Source organism: Sminthopsis crassicaudata, chromosome 1 (assembly GCF_048593235.1).
Source record: "Sminthopsis crassicaudata isolate SCR6 chromosome 1, ASM4859323v1, whole genome shotgun sequence".
Taxonomy (NCBI): Eukaryota; Metazoa; Chordata; class Mammalia; order Dasyuromorphia; family Dasyuridae; genus Sminthopsis; species Sminthopsis crassicaudata.
The window spans coordinates 242,264,295-242,292,216 of NC_133617.1; positions in this window are offsets into that span (position 1 = coordinate 242,264,295).

Genomic DNA, 27,922 nt, shown 5'->3' on the forward strand with positions numbered 1-27,922 from the left:
ATAGGCCTTTGAGATGGATATTTGAAGGATAAACAGGAGTTTTTACTACTTTTGTGGTTGAAAAAATCCCCATCAATCGGTGGGGAAGAGACATTTTACAGCAGTTCGGATTACAAATAAGCACTTCGGCTTTTTAGGCAAGGCTGCTGTTGAAGGCCTATCTGCACTTTCACCAGTTCCTATTCAGTGGAAGACTGAACAACAAGTATGGGTAGGACAGTGGCCCTTAAGAAGTGATAAAATTCAGGCCTTATTAGACATAGTGAACGAACAACTTGACCAAGGACACTTACAGCCTTCTCTAAGTCTTTGGAATTCCCCAGTATTTGTGGTGAAAAAGAAATCTGGGAAATGGAGGATGTTAACTGACATAAGAAGAGTAAATGAACAGATGGAAACTATGGGAACTCTTCAACCTGGACTTCCATCTCCTACTCAGTTGCCAAGAGAATGGCCCCTATGAGTTATAGACATTAAGGATTGTTTCTATTCTATCCCTCTAGATAAGGAGTATATGAAAAGATTTGCTTTTTCAGTGCCTAGTGTTAATTTGGCTGAGCCTTATAAAAGATATGAATGGACAGTTTTGCCACAGGGAATGAAAAACAGCCCTACTATGTGCAAAATGTATGTTGCTGCTGCTCTTGCTCCAGTAAGAAAAGCCTTTCCAAAAGTAATATTGATATATTATATGGATGATATTTTGGGATGTGCACCTGAGGAACAAATGTTAGGAGCATGTCTACAAAAGACCATGGAAACACTAAAGTACTACAAACTTCATATAGCTACAGAAAAAATTCAAAGAGATGCTTGTTCCTTTTCAATATTTAGGATATGAAGTATATCCTAAGACACTCACAGTACAAAAGCTTTCTTAAAGAACAGAGAAGTTGAATACCTTAAATGACTTTCAAAAATTAATAGGAGATATCCAATGGATGCATCCAGTGTTAGGCTTAACTACCAATCAACTACAACCTCTATATGACATTTTAAGGGGAGACAGTGCTTTAAATTCACCACGCCAGCTTACAAAAGAAACACAAGAGGCTTTGAGAGAAGTTGAACTGGCTTTATCCAATGTAGTTCAAAGAGTCACTCAAAAACCCTTGAAAATATCAGTTTTTGCCACAAAAAGGGCACCCACAGCAGTCCTTCATCAAGGAGACAGTGTGATTGAGTGGGTGAACCTCCCAGCACGACCAGAACAAAGCCTTACTCCTTACCCAGTGCTTGTGGCTAAGATTTTATTAAAAGCAATTAAGAGTAACACAATTATCTGGAATAAGTCCTGAAAAAATATACACATTCTATACTAATGCACAAATTAATGTATGCTGTGAGACCATCCCAGAAGGGCAAATTTTATTGGCCACCGCTCCAAATTTTGCACATGGATCTCCATTTAAGATAACCCGGCTACTACATAATTGGCGATGGATCTTTGAAGAAAAGGTTTCTAAGGTTCCTCTTAAAGGACCAACAATCTTTACAGACACCTCCAAAGAAAATATTTGTGCTGTATACTCTCATGATTTAACCATAAAGAGAGTAGTCAGGACTCCTTTCCAGTCCACTCAACAGAATGAATTATTTGCTATCATGCTAGCTCTTATTTATCACCCAGGAGACGTAAATATAATTACTGATTCAGCCTATTTAGTAGGTGTAGTACAAAGAATTGCCACAGCCCAAATAAAATTTGCAGCCTCTAATATTTATCAGCTCTTTAAGGAACTTCAAGAGCAAGTGAGAAAACATCCAGGCAAGATTTATATCTTGCATGTCCACTCACATGGTGGACTTCCAGGTCCTATTTTTGATGGAAATTCAAAGGCATATAGCCTTCTAACCATGTTAGCCAGTAGTCCTTTATTTCAGGAAGCACAAGAATCTTATTCTAAATATCATCAGGCTGCTCGAGCTTTACTTTAACAATTTGGAATCACAAGAGAGGAAGCTAGGAGCATAGTTAAAAGCTGTAAAGCTTGTCTTCCTTCCCACCCTCCTACACTCCCTCCAGGGAAGAATCATCGTGGTTTGAGACCCAATGAAATCTGGCAAATGGATGTGACCCAGTATAAATCTTTTGGTTGTCTATCTTTTATTCATGTCGTGGTAGACACCTTTTCAGGATTCACATTTGCAATGCCAGCAGCAAGAGACAACCCAAGTGGTCACTGAATTCCTTATACAAGCATTTGCAATTATGGGTGTGCCACAAGCAATAAAAACAGACCATGGACCTGCATATACGTCCAAACATTTTACACACTTTTGTGCACAGTATAAGATTTTACATACCACGGGCATACCCTTTAATCCTCAAGGGCAGGCAATAGTAGAGAGAAGAAATAGAGATATTAAGACACTCCTCCAAAAACAAAAGAAAGGGGGAGCCACGGGTAACCCTAGAGAACTTCTAAATTTAGTACTCTATACCATTAACTTTCTAATTTTTGACAAAGATGCACTGGCTCCAGCAGACAGGTTTTATAACCCACCAGAAGGGCAGTGTCCAGTGCAAGCAGCTCCACTGTCCTTAGATAATCGCCAGGTGATGTGGAGAGGTCCAGAAAGTGATGAATGGAAGGGACCAGATAGGTTAACTGCCTGGGGGAGAGGGTTTGCTTGTATTTCTTCAGCAGGAGAAGGAATCAGATGGGTGCCAACGAGTCATATTCACCTTGTCCATCAGAGAGAGACAGAAAAAGAGAAAGTCCTCAAAACAAAGGAACAAATCTAAGAAATATCTGACACTGAAAGAGCATGGCTAATAAGAAGACTATTAAAGAACTTTAAAAACCAGCAGGAATCATTGGACTTCCCTAACACAAGATGAGACTAATGGACAATGGACTTATGGACATTTATAAATTTTCAATTTATGATTATTTGATCATGTTATTTGTTATATACTTCTAGCATGTATTATGTTATTATGTGCTTATGTAATCTATGTAATTATGTGTAATGCCTCCCATATTGATGGATTTATGTTTCAAGGTCATGACTACCCTATGTTCTAAATCAAAAGAAAGGGGGAGATGTTAGGTTCTTACTAAGTGCTAATGAGATAATGAGATATTAGGTTCTTACTAAGTGCTAAGTCTGTACTTAACAGTTCTCTAGTTACAGCCTTTCCTGGTAGTTTGACTTGTGAATTCCTAAGGAAGAGCTTGCGTGTTTGGGAGGAGCAAGCTCACTGTTGAAGTGGTTCTTCCCAGAAGCCCTTGCATTATCCCACACCCATGCTCTGGGTGGATAAAAGAGGACAGCACTCCAGAGATAGGAGAAGTCTCTGCACTACATCAGGCTTGATGGGGCTCTCTGCAGGAAGGGAAGTCACTTCTCTGGACAAGAGTTAAGGGCAACTGCCTGGAGACAACAGTTCTCTACAGGAAGAAGAATCTGTTTGAGAGATATGAGTTGACACAGCAGATCTCTTCCCAGAGAGCGATCAGCAGTTTATGGAGACGACAGCACGCTACACTTTCCCTTTTTTAGTATTTCCTTGGGATATAAGCCCAGGAGTAGTATGGCTGGGTCAAAGGGTATGCACATTTTGTTAACTTTTTGGGCATAATTCCAGATTGCTCTCCAGAATGGTTGGATTCTTTCACAACTTCACCAACAATGCATCAGTGACCCAGTTTTCCCACGGCCCCTCCAACATTCATCGATATTTGTTCCTGTCATCTTAGGCAATCTGACAGGTGTGTAATGACATCTCAGAGTTGTCTTAATTTGCATTTTTCTGATCAATAGTGATTTGGAACACTCTTTCATATGAGTGGAAATAGTTTTAATTTCATCATCTGAAAATTGTTCATATCCTTTGACCATTTGTCAATTGGAGAATGGCTTGATTTCCTATAAATTAAAGTCAATTCTCTGTATATTTTGGAGATAAGGCCTTTATCAGAACCTTTAACTGTAAAAATGTTTTCCCAATTTGTTACTTCCCTTCTAATCTTGTTTGCATTAGTTTTGTTTGTGCAGAAACTTTTTAATTTGGTGTAATCAAAATTTTCCATTTTGTGATCAATAATGGTCTCTAGTTCTCCCTTGGACACAAACTCCTCCACAGGTCCGAGAGGTAAACCATCCCATGTGCCTCCAATTTATTTATGATTTTGTTCTTTATGCCTAAATCTTGGACCCATTTTGATCTTGCCTTAGTATGTGGTGTTAAATATGGGTCCATGCCTAGTTTCTGCCATACTAATTTCCAGGTTTCCCAGCAGTTTTTGTCAAATAATGAATTCTTATCCCAAAAGTTGGGATCTTTGAGCTTTTCAAACAGTTGATTGCTATTTTTATTCACTATCTTGCCCTGTGAACCTAACCTATGCCACTGATCAACTTGTCTATTTCTTAGCCAATACCAAATGGTTTTGGTGACTGTTGTTTTATAATATAGTTCTAGATCAGGTACAGCTAGACCACCTTCATTTAACTTTTTTTTCACTATGTACCTTGAAATTCTCGAATTTTTTGTTCCATATGAATTCTGTTATTATTTTTTCTAGGTCATTAAAATAGTTTCTTGGGAGTCTGATTGGTATAGCACTAAATACATAGATTAGTTTAGGGAGTATTGTCATCTTAATTACATTCACTCAGCTTATCCAAGAGCACTGAATGTCTTTCCAGTTATTTAAATTTGATTGTATTTTTGTGGAAAGTGTGTAAAGTTGAGCAAAGTAGCTCCTAACTCTTGTTCTAATTTCTTCTTCATAAGTGGTGAGTTCTCCTATTTCATTTTCAAGACTAACAATTTGCTTTTCCTCTTTCCTTTATTAAATCAGATTTACTAAGGGTTTGTCTATTTTGTTGGTTTTTTTATAAAACCAACTCTTAGTTTTATTAATTAATTCAATAGGTTTTTTTTGTTTGTTTATTTGTTTGTTTGTTTGTTTTTACTTTCAATTTTATTAATCTCACCTTTTCTTTTTTGAATTTCAAGTTTTGTATTTGTCTGGTGGTTTTTAATTTGTTCCTTTTCTAGCAATTTTAGTTGTAAGCCCAATTCATTGGCCCTCCCTTTTTTGGTTTTGCCTGAAGCATAATAGATTCTGCTCCACCCTTTTACTTTTAGTTTGAATGTATCAGCCTGTTTCAGGTGTGTTTCCTGTAAACAACATATAGTAGGATTCTGACTTTTAATCCAGTCTGCTAACTGTTTCCTCTTTATGAGGGAGTTTACTTCATTCACATTTATGGTTAGAATGACTAATTTTATATTGCTTGCCATCTGTTAACCCCTGCTTATGCTTTTCTCCTTTCCTTCCCTCTTACCCCCCTACCCAGTATTAAACTTGTGAACACCACTTGCTTTTCACAGCCCTCCCTTTTTAGTATCCCTCCACCACCTTAAAGTTCCCCCCCTTATTTTACCCCTTTTCCTCACAATTTCTGTATTCCCTTCCCCTTACCTTACTCCTTCCCTCTCACTTTTCAATGAAGTGGAAGAAGTTTCACTATAAATCGAATATGTCTATTGATACACACTATGTTCATCTCCCTCCTTTCTTTCTCTCAGATATAATAGGTTACCTTTGCCTCTTCATGAGATGTAGTACCATCACTTTACACTTTTTTATGATATAATTTCCTTTCTACCTCTAGTTTCCAGGAGAAATTATACATATGTTCTTTACATATTTTTATAACAGAAGTATAGTTCTCAAGATTTCTTTTTACCCTTTTAGAAATCTCTTGTGCTCTATATTTGAAGATCAAACATTTTATGTAGGTCTGGTTTTTTCATCAAGAATAGATGGAATTCATTTATTTCATTAAATGTCCATCTTCTTCCCTGCAAAAGGATGCTCATTTTTGCTGGGTAAGTTATTCTTGGCTGCATACCAAGTTCCTTAGCCTTTCAGAATATCATGTTCCAGGCCCTGCGTTCTTTTAATGTGGACGCTGCTAGTTCCTGGGTTATCCTTATTGTGGCTCCTCCATATCTGAATTTCTTTTTTCTTGCAGCTTCCAGTATTTTTTCCTTTGTCTGATGGTCCTTGAACTTGGCCACTATATTTCTTGGCGTTTTGATTTTAGGGTCCCTTTCAGTAGGTGATCGATGAATTTTTTCAATGTCTATTTTACCCTCTGTTACCAAAACATCTGGGCAGTTCTCTTTGATAATTTCCTCAAAAATAGTGTCCAAGTTCTTTCTTTCCCTCACATTTTTCAGGGAGTCCGATTATTCTTAAATTGTCTCTCCTGGATCTGTTTTCCAGGTCTGTTGTCTTTCTAATAAGGCACTTGACATTCTTTTCAATTGTTTCATTTCTCTGGTTTTGCTTGACTACCTCTTGGTTTCTCCTTGAGTCATTCATTTCTACTTGTTCATGCCTAATTTTCAATGATGTATTTTCTTCACTCACTTTTTTTATATCTCTTTGTAATTGTCCAATTGTGTTTTTATCTTCTATGGAATTTTTTATTTTTTAGAGAGCTGTTTTCTTTTTCCAGTTCACTAATCCTGTTTTCCTTGGAGTTGTTTACCTTTTCCAGCTCACTAATCTTGTTTCTCAATGATTTGATTTCTTTATCCACTCTGTCTTTAAATGTGTGAGATGACTTCTCCAGGCTCTCTTGCCAAGCTTCCCTTTCCTTTTCCCATTTCTCTTCTAGCTCTCTTGTGAGAGCCTTTTTGATTTCCTCTATGAGATTCTTTTGTATTGAGAAGCAGCTCATATTCCCCCTTAGGGGATTCCTCTGGGGACAGTCTGTTTTTAGTCTCCTCAGTGTTTGAAGTCTGCTTTCTCTCCTTACAGAAGCTTCCTCTACAGATTGGGGGGGAGGGGAGCAGGGAGGCACTAATAGGACAGCAATGGCTGGGCTGATGGCTGCTCTGAGCCTGTGCTCTGAGGCTCTGAGAAAGCACTGAGTCAGTCCAGGTGGGGGTTGGGGGTGGCCGGTTCTGAGAGAAGCTAGCTTTCCGGGTTTTAATCTTCACCTCTGGTGTTTACACCTTCTCTGCTGTTCCTGGCTTGCTGCCAAGATGGAGTATCCACAATGGGGTAAAACCCTTCGCAGAAATGGCAGAGATTGTACCCCTCCCCCTCAGGTCTGTGCTGTGTAAGCTGCCTGTCTTGCTCTGACTTGCCTGCCCTCAGTCTGCGCCCAGTCTGATTGACCCTCCCCCAAGCAAACACAGACCTCTTCTGGCGAATTTCAAGGATGTCTTCTCTTGATGAATATTTGTGGATTTCTTTTCTGGTCACTCATTAACTCTGAGGCTTGTCATGAAGTAAGTTCTGAGAGAAAACTCAGAGCTCAAGCAGCTGTCTGCCTCCATGCCACCATCTTGGCCGGAAGTCTGAGATGAGATATGTTCTTAACCAAAAAGAAATATATAGAGCAATGATAAGAGATAAAATAGACAGTTTTCTGAACCAGAAAAGAGTAGCCAATACTGCTATATTTTAGCTAAAATCCTGCAACTAGATTCCTTGTTTGGGGTTTCTCTGCTCTGGGTTTCCCTGAGCTGTGCTTTTGCTGGACCCTATCCCACACTGCCCAATTGAAATATACCTTTCTTGAAGATTTTTTTTTTACAGGAAATTTGTTACATTGTAAATGTTTATCTGTTCTGTCACTCCGAAATCTGTTCAGAGGCTTAACCTGTGGGAATGCAGGAAGAGCTGTTGAAACAAAGTACTCTTTACTCTCCATCATCTTGACTTCTTTCCCTAGTGTTCTCTTAGATATTACTCACACTCAAGGATCAAGTCTGTACATTGTGTTTTCACAATGTACAGTTTCAAGAGATCCATTTGAGTCTAGGCTTGCCCCCCCCCCAGATTTTTTTTAAATCTGTCGTTAATAGTATGTGACCTATTAAGTCACAAAATAAGCACAATTGGCTTAAATGAAAAAAAAATATAGCTCTTAATAAGAAAAGTAATTACAAAATAATGCACACTTAAATCTGGTAATACACAAATTCCCATGTATGCTGTATTTTTCCTAGGTAATTTACTCTGCTAAACTCCCAAGCATTGTGTTGTATATGCACATCAGTGTTTTGTCTATGCCAGAAAGTAAACCTATCCTAAGCATGCATGAGATCAAGTTTTTGGAAATTGCTTCCTTCCTTCATTTATTGCCTCTCTGTGTTCAAGTTTTATTAGAAGTTGTGCCTTTACTTCCCCAATTGGGCTTTGAATTGTTTCAATTTGACTCTTGAATTACTAGTTAAAAAGTTATCTATTTTGGTGACTAGTTCCTCTTTTAGATGCTATAACCTATTGAGTTGAAAGAACAAATTTCTTCTCCCTACTTTCTCACTGCCCTCTAGGATAGGCTAGTGAAAATTTAGTACCAAACTACTCCTGGATTTGACTTGCCTGAACTCTCAAACTGCATTGAGATTGTCCATAGGACTAGAAGACTTCATTATTTAATGGCTTTTAAGGATGTGGTTAAATCAGCCCTAATCTCCTTTGCAATTCCATCAGAGAAATAATATTTTTGTAAGAAAACACAAGGTACAGACATAGATTTACAATTTATTTGAATTGTTATTAAAATACCATCATCTTCTTACTTTTGTTATCATCCTTTTTCTTTTTGGTAACTATCAAGTATTAAGGCATATGGAAGGAATGAAGGAATACAAATGATCAGAGATTCACTATTCTTTTACATGTATATATAAAAATGTGAAAAAAAAATTAAAATATATTAGAAAGTGATAGAATAGAATTGTATGGTCCTATAAAGAACTAAGTCTATGATGAATATAAATGAAAATTATATATTTAGTTATATGAAGAAAAAGACTCAGAGAAATAAATGGAATTACCACTCAGTTTTCATGGGAAAACGTGACTCATAAATGAAAAAAAAAAAACAACGTATTCAGCTTTTTATTTATTTCTATTGTACATGACAGAACAAATGAAGTTTTGGCTGAAAAGAATAAAAGGAAATTCCAACTAAAATTTTAAATTCCAGATAAGAGAAAACCATAATATCATCAATGAAAATATGGAAGTTCCTCCTAAGTCAATCTAATCTATATATCACATTTTTAAGATAGGTAAACTTTGTTCTGGTGATTTTATTTCAAATAATAAGAGCATGTATGCATGCATGTAATTCTGATTAGTTATTATAATAATTATTATTCTTATATTAAATCTAAGATTTTGTGATTCTGGTAAATCTCTGGGCCTTCAGTGTGATTTTATGCTTGATAGATGAACAACATATCTGAGTTGATTACTAAAACCAAAACAGTTTCACAATAGAATTTGATAACCCATTCAAATTTGAAGGGGGTGGTATTCTTTTAACTGGGAAGTTTAAGGAAAGGCCCAAGAAAAGGCTATATTGTTTAACTGGAGACCCTTAAGAAAGTGAGAGAAATGGATAGTCAAAGGAGCAAGGATTAAATTTGCCAAAACACAGTAGGTCTTCGAAGACTTTATCACCATGGTACTGGAGTAAGCATTTCCAATCATATCCCTTCACCCTTGAAAAGTTATTAGTGCCCACAATGGAACTGGGAAGATATAAGGAAGGGATATAACATCAAATATCACTAAAGCTTTGGACACAATAGTCATTAAGCACAGTAGTAATGAAGAATCCATGATGGTATGGGATTTGGGGGTTACTGCTTTAGGGATCTCTTAGACAACTCTGACATCAGGATAGTTCCTAGGTCAGCTCAAATATCATAAACAATTTCTGATTAAAGTCAATCAGAAAATTTAACAGAGAAAGAAGGTTCTTGCTTAGGAAAGTCAGTTTGATTTCTCACTCCCAAGTTTATTAGGCATAGAACTACTAATGAGCTAGGAAATTTTGGAGAATATAATGCCATAACCAGGAGTATAATTTTGCTGTCACATTATAGGTTTTGATCTGCAAGGCTAATATTTGAGAGGTTGTTCATTTATTTCTGGGTACTTTGACATATGTCATTTTTCATGCTACTAGGTCAAAAGCTTATAGGGTAATTGCATCTTATTTGTATAGTGTGAATCCCAAAATAGCAAAATTTATTTCAAGACAATCAAGACAATAATGATGGAAATAATTATTGAGAAAGAGAAGATTAACGAATTGGGCTTACAACTTAAAAGGCTAGAAAAAGACCAAATTATAAACCCCCAACCAAAAATTAAACTCGAAATACAAAAATTAAAAGGAGAAATCAATAAAATTGAAAGTAAAAAAACTATTGAATTAATAAATAAAACCAAGAGTTGGTTTTATGAAAAAGCCAATAAAATAGATAAACCTTTGGTAAATTTGATCAAAAAAAAGAAAGAGGAAAATCAAATTGATAGTCTTACAAATGAAAAGGGGGATCTTTCCACCAATGAAGAGGAAATTAGAGAAATAATAAGGAGTTACTTTGCCCAACTTTATGCCAATAAATTTGATAACTTAAGTGAAATGGATGACTTTCTCCAAAAATATAGGCTCCCTAGATTAACAGAGGAGGAGATAAATTGCTTAAATAGTCCCATTTCAGAAAAAGAAATAGAACAAGCTATTAATCAACTCCCCAGGAAAAAATCCCCAGGGCCAGATGGATTCACATGTGAATTCTACCAAACATTTAAAGAACAATTAGCCCCAATGTTATATAAATTATTTGAGAAAATAGGGGATGAAGGAGTCCTACCAAACTCCTTTTATGACACAGACATGGTACTGATACCTAAACCTGGTAGATCGAAAACTGAGAAAGAAAATTATAGACCAATCTCCTTAATGAATATTGATGCTAAAATCTTAAATAAGATATTAGCAAAAAGACTTCAGAAAATCATCTCCAAGATAATACACTATGATCAAGTAGGATTTATTCCAGGAATGCAGGGCTGGTTTAATATTAGGAAAACTATTAATATAATTGACCATATTAATAATCAAATTAATAAGAACCATATGATCATCTCAATAGATGCAGAAAAAGCATTTGACAAAATCCAACATCCATTCCTACTAAAAACTCTTGAGAGTATAGGAATAAATGGATTATTCCTTAGAATAATCAGGAGTATATATTTAAGACCGTCAGTAAGCATAATATGCAATAGAAATAAACTGCAACCTTTCCCAGTAAGATCAGGAGTGAAACAAGGTTGCCCACTATCACCATTACTATTCAATATAGTACTAGAAACGCTAGCCTCGGCAATAAGAGCCGAGAAAGAGATTCAAGGAATTAGAGTAGGAAATGAGGAAATCAAACTATCACTTTTTGCAGATGACATGATGGTATACTTAGAGAACCCCAAAGACTCTGCTAAAAAGCTACTAGAAATAATTCAAAATTTCAGCAAAGTGGCAGGATACAAAATAAATCCACATAAATCCTCGGCATTTTTATATATCACTAACAAAATGCAACAGCAAGAGATACAAAGAGAAATTCCATTCCAAACAAATGTTGAGAGTATAAAATATTTGGGAATCCATCTACCAAAGAAAAGTCAGGAATTATATGAGAAAAATTACAAAACACTTGCCACAAAAATAAAATCAGATTTAAATAATTGGAAAGACATTCAGTGCTCTTGGATAGGCCGAGCGAATATAATAAAGATGACAATACTCCCCAAACTAATCTATTTATTTAGTGCTATACCAATCAGACTCCCAAGAAACTATTTTAATGACCTAGAAAAAATAACAACAAAATTCATATGGAAGAATAAAAGGTCAAGAATTGCAAGGGAACTAATGAAAAAAAACTCAGAGGAAGGTGGTCTAAGTGTACCTGATCTAAAGCTATATTATATAGCAGCAGTCACCAAAACCATTTGGTATTGGCTACGAAATAGACCGGTAGATCAGTGGAACAGATTAGATACAAAGGACAAAAAAGGGTACATCTATAGCAATCTAATCTTTGACAAACCCAAAGATTCCAACATTAGGGATAAAAATTCATTATTCGGAAAAAACTGTTGGGAAAACTGGAAATTAGTATGGCAGAAATTAGATATGGATCCACACTTAACACCATATACCAAGATAAGATCAAAATGGGTCCATGATTTAGGCATAAAAAGGGAGATAATAAATAGATTAGAGGAACAGAGGATAATCTACCTCTCAGACTTGTGGAGGAGGAAGGAATTTATGACCAGAGGAGAACTAGAGATCATTATTGATCACAAAATAGAAGATTTTGATTACATCAAACTAAAAAGTTTCTGTACAAATAATACTAATGCAAACAAGATTAGAAGGGAAGTAACAAATTGGGAAAATATTTTTAAAAACAAAGGTTCTGACAAAGGTCTCATTTCCAAAATATATAGAGAACTGACCCTAATTTATAAGAAACCGAACCATTCTCCAATTGATAAATGGTCAAAGGATATGAACAGACAATTCTTAGAGGAAGAAATTGAAACTATATCCACTCACATGAAAGAGTGTTCCAAATCACTACTGATCAGAGAAATGCAAATTAAGACCACTCTGAGATACCACTACACACCTGTCAGATTGGCTAAGATGACAGGAACAAATAATGACAAATGTTGGAGGGGATGTGGGGAAACTGGGACACTAATACATTGCTGGTGGAGTTGTGAAAGAATCCAGCCATTCTGGAGAGCAATCTGGAATTATGCCCAAAAAGTTATCAAACTGTGCATACCCTTTGACCCAGCAGCGCTACTACTGGGATTATATCCCAAAGAAATACTAAAGAGCGGAAAGAGACATATATGTGCCAAAATGTTTGTGGCAGCTCTTTTTGTTGTAGCTAGAAACTGGAGGATGAATGGATGTCCATCAGTTGGAGAATGGTTGGGTAAATTGTGGTATATGAAGGTTATGGAATATTATTGCTCGGTAAGAAATGACCAGCAGGAGGAATATAGAGAGGCCTGGAGAGACTTAAATCAACTGATGCTGAGTGAAATGAGCAGAACCAGAAGATCACTGTACACTTCAACAACAATACTGTATGAGGATGTATTCTGATGGAAGTGGAAATCTTCAACATAAAGAAGATCCAACTCACTTCCAGTTGATCAATGATGGACAGAGGTAGCTGCACCCAGAGAAGAAACACTGGGAGGGGAATGAAAATTGTTAGCACTAATATCTGTCTGCCCAGGTTGCATGTACCTTCGGATTCTAATGTTTATTGTGCAACAAGAAAATGATATTCGCACACATGTATTGTACCTAGACTATATTGTAACACATGTAAAATGTATGGTATTGCCTGTCGTCGGGGGGAGGGAATAGAGGGAGGGGGGGTAAATTGGAAAAATGAATACAAGGGATAATATTATAAAATATATATATATATATATATAATAAAAAAAAAAAGAAAAAAAAAAGAAATAATTATTGAATAGCATAGAATAATAGTAGCTTTTTCTATATTACAAAGCAACAGTCACCAAAACCATTTGGTATTGGCTAAGAAATAGACTAGTTGATCAGTGGCATAGGTTAGGCTCACAGGGCAAGATAGTGAATAAAAATAGCAATCTAATCTTTGACAAACCCAAAGATCCTAAATTTTGGGATAAGAATTCATTATTTGACAAAAACTGCTGGGAAAACTGGAAATTAGTATGGCAGAAACTAGGCATGGACCCATATTTAACACCACATACTAAGGCAAGATCAAAATGGGTCCAAGATTTAGACATAAAGAACGAAATCATAAATATTTTGGAGGAACATGGGATGGTTTACCTCTCAGACTTGTGGAGGAGGAAGGAGTTTGTGTCCAAGGGAGAACTAGAGACCATTATTGATCACAAAATGGAAAATTTTGATTACACCAAATTAAAAAGTTTCTGCACAAACAAAACTAATGCAAACAAGATTAGAAGGGAAGTAACAAATTAGGAAAAAATTTTACAGTTAAAGGTTCTGATAAAGGCCTCATCTCCAAAATATACAGAGAATTGACTCTAATTTATAAGAAATCAAGCCATTCTCCAGTTGATAAATGGTCAAAGGATATGAACAGACAATTTTCAGATGATGAAATTAAAACTATTTCCACTCATATGAAAGAGTGTTCCAAATCACTATTGATCAGAGAAATGCAAATTAAGACAACTCTGAGGTATCATTACACACCTGTCAGATTGGCTAAGATGACAGGAACAAATATCGATTAATGTTGGAGGGGCTGTAGGAAAACTGGGACACTGATGCATTGTTGGTGGAGTTGTGAAAGAATCCAACTATTCTGGAGAGCAATCTGGAATTATGCCCAAAAAGTTATCAAAATGTGCATACCCTTTGACCCAGCCATACTACTACTGGGCTTATATCCCAAGGAAATACTAAAGAAGGGAAAGGGACCTGTATTTGCCAAAATGTTTGTGGCAGCCCTTTTCATAGTGGCTCAATTGGAGAATGGTTGGGTAAATTATGGTATATGAATGTTATGGAATATTATTGTTCTATAAGAAATGACCAACAGGAGAAATACAGAGAGGCTTGGAGAGACTTACATCAACTGATGCTGAGTGAAACGAGCAGAACCAGAAGATCATTATACACTTCAACAATGATACTGTAAGAGGATGTATGCTGATGAAAGTGGATTTCTTCAACATAGAGAAGAGCTAATCCAATTCCAATTGATTAATGATGGACAGAACCAGCTACATCCAGAAAAGGAACACTGGGAAATGAATGTAAACTGTTATTTTTACCTTCTGAATCCAATTCTTCCTGTGCAAAAAAAAATTCGGTTCTACACACATATATTGTATCTAGAATATACTGTAATATATTTAACATATATAAGACTGCTTGCCATCTGGGGGAGGGGGTTGGGGAGGAAGGGAAAAAATCTGAATAGAAGTAAGTGCAAGGGATAATGTTGTAAAAAATTACCCATGCATATGTACTGTCAAAAAATGTTATAATTATAAAATAATATTAAAATTAAAAAAAATAATAGTAGCTTTTTTGACTGAATTCATATAAACTATTCTAACAAAAAGGAGACTTTCTGATGATTAAGAATCAGTATTGCCTGCTTCCTTTTCCCCATTTTTTCCCAATTTGTATAATGGTCATTTTACTTATAAAAATATTTCAAGTTTTATTTTTATGAATCAGTCAATTTAAAAAAAATATCCTGAAGTAGCCTATAATGATTTTCTTATCATCTCCCCATTTATCTTGAGTACAAAAGAAGTATAGTGGACAATGACCAAGTCTTAATTTTAATTAAGACTAGGCTTCAAGTTCTGCAACTTGTCCATGTAATACAGGGCAAGTCACTTGTCCACTTAATTCTCTAGGTAACTCTGCAAAACTACAAAGTAAAGATTAGGTCTGATTTACAAAGAGTATAGATTCCCTAAACATATAAAAAATGACAAACATGGTTACCCACATCTCTAATATAATATGTGTTTCTATTACTAACACATTAGGAATCCATATAAGATATAAAAATGATTACACTGAAATATTGACAAAAGTATCATTTCAGTGACAGTCTACTTAGTTCATCGCAGTACACCATTTTGTGGCTAAATTATAAAAATGTTAATATTTTGGGTGTTTTTCCCTAAAAAAATCACTAGGTAAATTTGTGAGTTCAACTTTAAAATATTTATTATTAATTAACTTTAGATTATAGCATTTATGAAAGAGGTTTATATCTGACAAAAGAAAGTCACATTTTATAAATCTAGTGATCTTAAGACTAGATAACTTTATAGGGAATCAGTAGGAATGAGAGACAAATGAGGAAGATTTGCTTCTTTAAAAGATCACTTAAATAATTCAATTTATAAGGAAATTAATTTTATTATAATTTAGACAAGTACTTGTTAGTAATAGTGAGTCATTTTAAATTCTAATTTATATGACTATTTTTATTTTGTGTCTTATATGGACATGATAAATATATGATAAATGGCATGACAGTGTTGTAATATACAAACTATGCATTATCACAAATTTTTCTGTTCCATATATCTAATACTCAGACACATTTTATGCTCATGAATGCCTTACCTTTTGCCACATCTATATTTTTGTTTATACTTGCATTTTGGAATTCAATCCTGAATAATTTATATAAAACACACTTAGTAGTAAAGGAGATTATGTTGCTTGCTAGATGTAAGGGGCAGAGTTAGTAGGAGGATTAAGGAAAAAGAAAGCTTCCTTTTTTTCTTCTTGCCTTGAGAAAGAACACACATGCTTCTAGATTTTATTTTAGGAGAAAATCAGAAAAAATAATCTTTGGGAAATTACTGCTTTGTAGAGAAACTGACACCTCAACATGTTTTTCATTTCCAACTTTTTTTTTTCCCAGAGACTTTGGGGAACTTTCTCTTGAATTATATTAAGAACTCTGTTGCTTGAGATAAGTCATCTCACTTCTAGTAAGAGAGCCCATTTTTCTAAGTGTTGCCCAGTATATTATAATATACATAACACATCTGGTTTATGTTTGCTATTTGTTTGCATTTTTGTATTTGTATGCTAATTATTTGCAGCAGGATTTTGTGTAACTAGTATCTGGTGGAAAGGAACCAAGCTTAGGATATAAACCACACACCTTCATCTTTAAAGGAATCCAGAAGCAGTTGAGATAATAAGTAATCATGTTTGAGAAGATAATTGGAATTCTTGTCTAATATCCCTTCTCTTGATAACAGAGCAAGTAGCTGAGTAGCTTCTTCTCTAGCTCCCCTTTAGATAGGCGTACATTGAATGAGATTTCAGGTATACCTACTTATACCTTCTAGTGAGATTGTTTAGCAAACTGATGTGGACATACATAATTTCATATACACAAACATATTTCATATGCTATTCTCCATATCTATAATGTCCTCTATGTTCATTATCTAATTCCGATTATTGCTGTTGTGAGATATATTTAACAAATGGATGTGGACATACATAATTACGTAGGCACAAAATGCATGCTATTCTCCACATCTATAATGTCCTCCATGTCCATTATCCATTCCCAATTCCTCCTCTTGTAATTCTAGCTTTACTTAAAGTAACACATTTCTCACATATTTATCTCATTTTTGTGTTTACATTACCAGTGTCAAATATTATGACTGAAACTGGTATGTAATAGGTGCTAAATAAATACTTGTTAATAAATTGTCACATATTATTCATATTATAAATATTTGTGCATATAATATTCTTCTATCAGAATGTTATCTTCATGGGAGCAGAGACCGTGTCTTATTTCAATGCTATAATTAGTCCAAATCCACCTCAGTAAATTCACTTAACCTCTCTGTGCTTCAGTTACCTCATTTGTAATGAAGGGATAATAATATCATTTAGGTGGTAGAGTTCTGTTAAAGATAAAATAAGATATGCACAATTGGTCTTAATAAATGCTTATGAGTTTCTATGAATTTTAAAAGTTAATGATAATGTTGGACCAATTCCAAATATTCCTGTGGCAATATGCCTTTGTTATTATTCAAAGCAGATAATCAATCATTATATCTAGGTCATGGAGTTGGTTCTAATATTTTGACATATATTTTAAAAAGTTAAAATAAAGTTTCAGAGTAATTATATATCACCACTTTATGGATATATTTTCAAAATAAACTATTCCAAGCAATGTGATGTGATGGTTGCTAATGTAATAGAATCATAGAATTTAAAAGGATAAAGGGTTTTATAACTTATTTAAAGATGTCAAACTTGTAGCCCTTAAAGAGACCTGAATGACATTAAAATGAAATTGGGAAGTGTTTAACAGAATAAATAAAAATATAATACAACAAATCCAAATTTGTGGTTTTCTAATTCAACATAAGTTCTACTAGGACCAAACTTGTCATTATGAAACTCAATCTCTCCGACATTTACTTAAATAAAGCTTATGCAGTGTTATTAAAAGATGTGAATTTACTGGTTTTAACTAAGTAGTTATGTTATATTATGTTGTATTCATTCACAGGGCATTTTGAACTTGGCATATACTTTAAAATCCAGAGAAATCAAAACTGATGAGAGAAAAAAACATGATAAAGAACATATTCTAGTCTTAAGGGAAAAAAGTCTTAGAGATAGTTAACTTTTTATGACTAATATAAGACCATTGTGTCAGGATTCAATAATTATTAGTAAATGAGGAAATATTTCTATGATGATAAAGTAACAAGGCCATTTCTTCTATGTGGCTTATGGAAATCAGTTTTATTAATATGCACCTTCTAAGCCTATTCATACCTTGGATCCAGATTCATTTCCCAAGTGAATTAATGTCGCTGAGTACCCTTTCAATATGTACATAATGTATATGATAAAGCTTATACTTTGATATGTCATCAGCTATATTTGTGATCTTCTCACTAAAAGAATTCTATGACTTCCTTCCCCTATTTCTATGGTCTTCTTTGGAAAGTAGTATCCAATCAGCCTGAATCTAATCAGTCTTACATGGGACAGAAATTGAAAATTCATTCCATTATATACATTTGCCTGGGCTTCTGAGAAAAGACAGTCCAGATTAATCAAACAGTTCACCAGCTGGAGCACTTCAAGTTGTTGAGATTTCTCAGATGACAACAATAACAGAAAGAAAACTCTTTATTCCTGCTAGAACTCTTTAACTAAACAGTAGTATAGTGCCTCTAGTTAAACTAAGAGCTGGGAGTCTAATAATTGGCCTGACCAATTATTATTGTACTTAAAAATAAGCATGTACTTAAGATATTATGAAATAAGGTCAGTAAATTGTTTAATGTAGTTAAACTAACAATTGATTTAAATAAATTAATTTAATTCATGTCTTTTAGTTTCTTTATACATGTACTTGAAAAGCAATAGTTTTGAAAAAGAAGGAAAAAAAAAGACTTTGTCAGACCAGTTACTTTGTATAGGTATCAAAGGATATGGACCTGCTTTTAATGCTTACTAGGTCAGGTCAGCCTATTCTTCTTTACTGTTCTTCCATGCCTCATACTTGAGGCTCTTTTTAATGCTCTTTTTCATGCTGGAAATCCAGTAAAGGACTGTTTATTTTGGAAAGATTTTTCTTCATGGGAAAAATAGGTGTTTATGTTTATTTGAATTAAGATCAGTTTCTGAGGAATGTGCAAAACACATACATGTGCATATACACACACATACACATAAACAAAGTGTGAAACCTTTAGAAATGATCTGTTGAGAAGAATATAATAATTTTGGTTAATAAATTGATAAACTCTTTCTGTTTGGGGGGAGGGGGTAAACAAAAAACACAAAAAAAATCAATCCTATATATGCACTATTTATTTTCAAAGAATAAAATAAATTAATACACAATAGTGTTTAAATATAATTAACTATTAGCATAATTTCTTACATTTTTTCAGAGCTTCAGTGAGAAATTATGTTGTGACAATCAACTGAGTAAATAAAGAAATTCTTCAAAAAATGCTAGCCATGAGAAACTGGAAGATGAATGGATATCCATCAATTGGAGAATGGTTGGGTAAATTATGGTATATGAAGGCTATCAAATATTATTGATCTATAAGAAATGACCAGCAGGATGAATTCAGAAAGGCTTGGAGAGACTTGCATGAACTGATGCTGAGTGAAATGAGCAGAACCAGAAGATCACTATACACTTCAACAACAATACTGCATGAAGATGTATTGTGATGGAAGTGGATATCTTCAACATAAAGAAGATCCAACTCACTTTCAGCTGATCAATGATGGACAGAAATGACTACACCCAGAGAAGGAACACTGGGAATTCAATGGAAAATATTAGCACTACCGTCTATCTACCCAGGTTACTTATACCTTCGGAATCCAATACTTAACGTGCAACTAGAAACTTGGATTTACATACATATATTATATCTAGATTATACTGTAATACATGTAAAATGTATGGGATTGCCTGTCATCTAGGGGAGGGAGTAGAGTGATGGAGGGGAAAATCTGGAAAAGTGAATACAAGGGATAATGTTATAAAAAATTACTCATGCTTATATACTGTCAAAAATGTATAATTATAAAATTAATAAAATAAAAAAAATGCTAGTCATGGAACTTGATGGAGGTTGCATATCTCAATTCTTGTGGATAAAATGAGAGTCAACATGATAATTCAACATGAGATAACTGCAAAGATAATAAAATGTAGTTTTAAAAGATTATGAACCAGAGTTGAAACAAATTAAATTTTTACAAGTTAACCCACTATTAAGTAGAAATTTACTTCAATAGACTACCCTTTTCTCTAACAAGTGAGGCAACTCTGAAATATCAAAATCTATTTAAATGAGCATACAGTTAACAATAATTAGACATTTCTTCCAACAGGTTTAGCAAGGAGTGAACTATTTTCTACCTATTGTCTAAATTCTGCCAAATGAGTAAATCTTTATACTAACATGTGCAAAATATAATACTTAATACCTTACATACATTTATTATATTTGTGATTTAATTGATATCATATATAATCTTAGAGGTGTGGGATTTTGTACATACAACAGTACCTTGATACTCATCTTTAATTGGCTCCAGAAAGTATGGATGATGAAAAAAATAATCAATGCCAAATTTGCCATAAAGAGCATATCTCCAATCTGCAATATGAATCTTCCCTTCCTACCAATTCCCCAAAAGGGCAATTGGGATTCTAGATGTAAAAAAAAAAGACAGCCCAGACCAGTCAGGCTCCTTCCTTTTTGACCTAACTTACTTTCTAAGGAGAATCTTGACCTTTATCCTTCCCCTCAACATCCTAAGCTTTTTTGGTGTAAGGGGAATAGAGGGATAGATTGGATATGGAGGTAGAAGCTATAGTCCCGCACCAAGAGCTCTGAATACTGTTGCTACTGCTTTTTCCTGGATAGTCCAGGACAAAATCTTAAGAGTAGACACTAGTCTAATTTGATTAGAATAGAGTATATGAACAAAAGTAATATGAACTGAAGCTGGGAAGACAATTCTTCATTTTAGGCTAACACCTGAAGGAAGACCTTCTCAATAATTTTTGTCCCTTCCTCATCCATAATGAGAGTGGATTTACCTAAATGTAAATGTAAGTATACCCTCTTCTCTTTCCTCTTTATAATTTTTCATTGGGATACCTCATCAGGTTCTCTAATGATCTTTTTTCAGATGACTCAAATATCTAAAAGTTTATTCCTTGATTATTTCTAGCTTTGTGTCAACTGCCTTTTTGACAATTTAAATTGGATTTCTTAAAGACTTTTTAAGCTCAACATGCCCAAAACAAAATTTCTCTTAAACCCACCCATCTTTCAAACTTCCATATAATTCTTAAAAGATTTTTTAATCACCCAGGTTTATATTCTCAAAGTCATAATTGACTCCTCACTTGTATAACCTTGTTTTTAATTCCATAAGTCTCTCGTGGATGTTCTTCCTTCAAACCCAAATAATCATTGGCCTAGTTTAGTCTTGCATGATCCACTTGACTACTCATTGCAAGAGCCTCTTTGTTTTCCCTGTATCAAGTGATTCTGATTCAATTCCATTTTCTATATAAATGCCAAAGTGATTTTCCTAAAGTATATACTTGACTATGTCACATATCCTGCCAACTCAATTGATTTCAATGACTTCCTATTACTCTTAAATTCAAATATAAACTCCTCTGTTGGACATTCAGAATTATTTATAAACTAGCAATTTCCTGTTTTTTGTTTTCTTTCATCTCATATCCCTTCATATTTCCTATAATCTGGCTGCACTAGTATACTTTATGACAATTAATCTTCTATCTTTGTACCTTTGCATTGATTATAATCATGCCTAAGAGTCAGTAGCTCATCTCTGCCTTATCAAGACTCAACTAAAATTTCACCTTTTATATAAACTTTTGTTAATTCTGACAGATTTTAGTGCTATCCTTTTCCCAAATAACTTTCATTTTCTATATTTATGCCCATACAATGTACACATGCATATATTCATATGTACACATGTATATGTTCCCACATTCACAATGAATGCGTTTGCACATATGTATACACAGATATGTATGTAGATATATTATTCCCATCATATGGATCACTTATCTATTTTTGTTATCTTCACCACTAAAAATAAGCTCCTTGAGGAGAAGTATTGGTTCACTAATACCTTCGTATATATAGTGTATATATAAAGCACTTAATGTTTGTGGATTAATTCACAGAGTGGTGGGAATAATAACAAGCAGGATATAAATGCTAGGCAAAGTATTTTTTAAAAAATAAAGGCATCACAAGTCCAACTGTTTCATTTTAATATTATTATTGGGATAGACTGTTAAAAGGAGAGCCTAGTGAAAGGGAAATAATTTTGAGGCTTTAAAACTGTGTATTCAAGCATTGTTTGAAGCTATAAACAAGAATGGTTATAATATGAGTTGGGGTCTGAGTTCCTTTTCTGTTTCAACAATTGATAATCTATATTGCCTAATTCAAGTATTTTAATTTTCTCAGTCATCGGTTTAAAATTCTACACAATGATCACTTTGGAATCTTTAATGTCTGTGGTTCTTTTATCTGAAATTACTAAGCAATAAACTTGGAACTTGGTCAGAAATTGATAAGCTTTATTTTCTGTTAAGATGACTACATGACAGCCTTTGCTTAACTTAAATACTATGCTTGGTTAGGTGTGTGTGTGTGTGTGTGTGTGTGTGTGTGTGTGTGTGTGTGTGTGTGTGTTGTATCTCTATTTTTATATAAGCATTCATCTTTACTAAGAATTTCTCATTGGTAAGCCATACAGAGTAAGCATTTTGGGAAAGTGTAGAAATGTTCTGAAATAAGACCTTTTTGAAAATATGATAAAATTATTAATGGGTTTTATGCTCTTAATTCTAGATGATTAACTACTCTGAATTAAAATCAGGATGTGCATGTATTATATTCAAGCTGGCTATTTGGCAGTATCGTTTGTTTTATTTTAATGTGTGGCAATAATGGAGCAAAAGAGAGTTTATTAAAAGTTAATGTTTTGAGTAAGTGGACCTAAATAGATAGCAAATCATTTTTATATTATCAAAATCAAAATCTTCTCATTGAATGTATGTAAATCACTGACTTTCAGAAAGCAAAGGAAATGTACTTCACACTATAACTTAAATACTAAGGAAATCAACTGAAAATAATAGTCATTAATCAGCTGTGCCTTGATAGGATTCCCTGTGCACTTATATAAATTCACCATTAGAAATGGATTCCCTCACAGTCCAGAGTGATCATTTAATCTTTCTGCAAAGCAGATTTAAATTTGAGGCTTTTCCTCTTATGTTTTTATATTTGCAGTTTGCATTTAATCTTCTTTTAAATCATTTAAAATTCTATGAAGAGCCTATTCATTTTTCTAGGTGTGGTATGAGTGTTTGTAAGTTCCATAGCTTAAGTGTCTTTAATTACCTGTGAGCATATATAAATTAATAAAAGGTTTAAAAATTGGAAGAAGAATGTTTATTTATCTCACAAATTCCTACTCATTTATCTATTTATCTTCATTCATCACAAGAGCAGAAGAGATTGAGATTAGAAAGTGTGAGCACTAATTCAGTCTAATCTTGAGTTTGAGGAATTATCAAGATATTTTATTAGATTAAGAAATCATAAGATGCTAATGAACAGAGATTGTTTCATTCATTATATCAGCATCCCTAGCACCTAGCACAGATTTTGCTAAATAGTAAGGACTTCTAAAAATACTAGTTCATTATTTAATTGATTTTATTGTCTCATATCAATAAAATTTTAGCATTCATGAATACTGCCAAAACTGAAATTTATGTCTGCTATAAAATATAACAGGAAGTAGCAAGGTTGCATAGTGGCTAGATTACTGGGCCTAGAGTCAGGGAGATTTGAATCCAAAAACAGCCTTATACAAGAGTCTTGTGACCCTGGTGAAGTTACTTAACTTCTAATCCACTAAAGAAGGAAATGGCAAACTACTTCAGAATTTTTGTCAAGAATGCCTCATGAATGGTATGGTTCATGAGCTCACAAAGAGTCAGAGTGACTGCAAAAGTGAAAAACAGCAATGTAGAACAGTATACACACACACACACACACACACAATACATATGTAGATAACCACATAAATAAGTGGTTAGTGTGTTTATTTTATATGTGTATTGGGAAATTATAAAATGTTCATATTTTTAGGATTGCATTTACATATCCAATAGGGAGCTAGTAGGGAAGAAGTTGAAGAAAAAATCCCTTTATTTCCCTTTTTGGTATTCAGTATAAACCTGTCATATTAAGAGAGAGAGAGAGAGAGAAAGAAGTGACTAAATAAGACATATAAATAAAAGTGTTGGTCACTGAAATAGCTATGTATAACAGCAGTTAAGAATATTGGGCTTGAAAAAAACAGGATACGATTTAGGAATCCTGAAATCAAATCTCTATTTTAGACTCCTATTAGCTGTATGATCCTGGGGAAAATCAAAGTTTATCTATTGATGTCAGTTTTCTCAAGTGTAAAATGGGTATAATAATATCACCTACCTTATGGGAGTATGATGAGTTTCATATGAAACTTATTTACAAAGTACTCAGAATAGTGCTGCAAATAATAAACTCTGTAGAAATTCCCTTATTTAGCAATTATTCCCTTCTTTTTCCTCCCTCCTTCTTTAATATGAGCAGTCACCGAATAGAAAGTAGCATGATTTCATTTTGCCTTGGACTCTATTTGAGAAAACTTAGTTATTGAAAGGATAGAAACACATCATTGTAACATAATGGAGTTTTGTGGCATAGAGTATAGCATTTGTTTTATATGCTCCCAAGGAATCCCCAATTATATTCAATGTTTTCATATTCTTAATACTTTGTTTACTCAGTGGATTTTACTCAAAGGCTCATTAAATTATAAATGGAATACCATCAAGATCTTCCTTGTCCCTGCCATGCATATTCCATCTTTATTCCGTTTTTCTTATACACCACTCTTAGCCTGATCTCTAAGCTATCATGAGCTTATTCAAAATATTTTGCTAAGATGCGAATTATATCTATTAAATCTAATGAGATAGAGGTCCACCAAGCCTTATGATTTTCCTTGACCTTACATTTTTTTCAGATCTCCTTTCCCATTATCAGAAATATTGATGTAACCTAATGATTGCTTGCCATCCACTCTGACATAGTACCCTTAGGCCTTCAGGGTCTCCCCATCTTCCCTAGAGTTGAAAGACTTTTTTAGAAAAAATTAGGTTTGCAGATGGAGCCAAAATGGCAAAGAGTTAACAAGTCTATCTGAACTCTTCCAAGTATTCCCTCAAATCAATATCAGTTTAAGTCTCTGAACTGGTTTTGGAGTTACAGAACCCAAAAATATTTGCAGTGCAACAAATTTACAGAAGAGGACACTTAGGAATAACTTCATAAAAACTTTGTTTCAATTGGGTAAGGGGAGAGGCTTCCAAACCCAGACTGCAGCTCAGGGAGCACAGTCAGGGAGCCAGGGTATATTGCAGCATTCCTGCACTGAGGAATCTACTGCAAGGCTCTTAGACTATTTTGTCCTGGTTGCAAGCTGATGGTTTAGCAGATTTGCTGTGAGAAACCTAAAAACAAATAAAAAAGGCAAATTGTGAGCAAATAAGCCCCAGAAGAATGGGGGATGTGACCACACTTAATCAGAACTGGAAGTCACTCAGCAGAACTGTTGCAGTACAAACTAAACTGGCTATTGGCCTTTTGCTTTAACAGTAGACCTCAATCTTTTAAAAACTGGGCAAAAATACTGTGACCATAGTTAGCTTTTATGGAGAACAATAAGAGCAGACCTCAAACCCTGAGCATCCTAAAGACAACTCAACTTCAGATGAAGCCCCAAAGGCTGATATGAGCTTGTCTCCATTTCACAAGGATCTTTCATGGGAAGACTCAAAACTCAAGACTCCTCCTACTTTTTCTTCTCCTTCTCCTTCTTTTCCTCCTCCCTTCTCCTCCTCCTACTTCTTCTCCTCCTTCTGATCCTCCTTTTCCTCTTTCTTCTCCCCCCCAAAGGGTACCATAAATAATAAAGCAATAACAACATTAAACATATATGCACCAAGTTCTATAGCATCCAAATTCCAAGAGGAAAAAATTGAGAGATGCAAGAACAAATAGACAGCAAAACTATACTAGTGTGGGATTTCAACTTTGCTCTCTCAGAACTAAATAAATCAAACCACAAATTAAATAAGAAAGAAGTTAAGGACATAAAGAAAATGTTTCTGTGACATAGCAGAATTGAAAACAGGGAGTTCTGAAAGGTAATGAACTGATACTATGAATTTCACAAGTTTTCTGTATGTATATATATATATATTTATATTTATATATGTGTGTGTGTGTGTCTGTGTGTCTGTGTGTGTGTCTCTGTGTGTGTGTGTGTATGTATGTATGTATAGGTATGATAGATGATAGATGATGGGAAAAAAAATTAATGGAGACAGAAAGGAGTTCACTTTTTTCTTTACAGTACATGAAACCTATACAAAACTTGACCATTTCTTTTGACATTAAATCCTCAAATTCAAATGCAGAAAGACAGAAATAGTAAATGTATTTTTCAGATCCTGATGCAGTAAAAATTACATGCAATAAAAGATCAGGAGAAAATAGACCAAAATTAATTGGAAACTAAATAATCCTAAAGAATGAGTGGGTGAAACAACAAATAATAAACACAATCAATAATGTCATCCAAAAGAATGACAATAATGAGACAACATACCAAAATTTGTGGGATGCAGCCAAAGTGGTTATTAGGGGAAATTTTGTTTTTCTAGATGCTTATTTGCATAAAAATAGAGAAAGAGAAGATCATTGAATTGGGCTTGCAAATAAAAAATGTAGGAAAAAAACAAATATAAAACCCTCAATTAAATACCAAATTTGAAATTCTGAAAATAAAAGGGGAGATTAATAAAATGGAAATTAAAAAAGAAACTATTAGATTAATAAATAAAACTGAGTGAGTTTTATGAAAAACCATAAAACCATCATCAAAACCATTTGGTACTGGATAAGAAATAGAGTAGTCCAGAAGTGGAATAAGTTAGCTTCACAGAAAAAACAATATGTCAATGACTATCATAATTTATTGTTTGACAAACCCACAAACCCCAACTTTTGGATAAGAACGCACTAGATGCCAAAATCTGTTGGGAAAATTGTAAACTAGTATGGCAAAAACTAGGCATTGACTCACACCTAACATTGTATACCATGATGAGATTGAAATGGGTTCGTGATTTAGACATAAAGACTGCTATTATAAGCAAATGATAAGAATTAAGGATAATTTACCTCTCATATCTGTGGAGAAGGAAGGAATTTGTGGCCAAAAAAAGAACTGGAGTTCATTATTGAACACAAAATAGATTATTTTGATTATATTAAGTTTATAATTTTTGTGCAAACAAAACTAATGCAGACAAGATTAGAATGGAAGCAATAATCTGAGAAAAATGCTATATTCAAAGATTCTGATAAAGGTCTCATTTCTAGAATATATAGAAAATTGATTCAAATTTATGAGAATTCAAACCATTCTCCTATTGACAAATGGTAAAAGGATATGAACAAACAATTTTCAGGTGAAGAAATTAAAGCCTTTACTGGTCATATAAAAAGGTGCTCTAAAACACTATTGATCTGAGAAATGCAAATTGAGAAAACACTGGGCTACTACTGCACACTTCTCAGATTAGATAATATGACATGCACAGATATTGGTGAATGTTGAAAGGTATGTGGGAAAACTAGGACACTAATACATTGGTGATGGAGTTGTGAATGGATCTAACTATTTTGGAGAGCATTTTGCAACTATGCCCAAAAGACTATCAAAATGTGTATATCCTTTGATCCAACAGTGTTTCTACTGGGTTTATATTCCAAAGTGATCTTAAAGTAGATAAAGTGAACCAAATGTG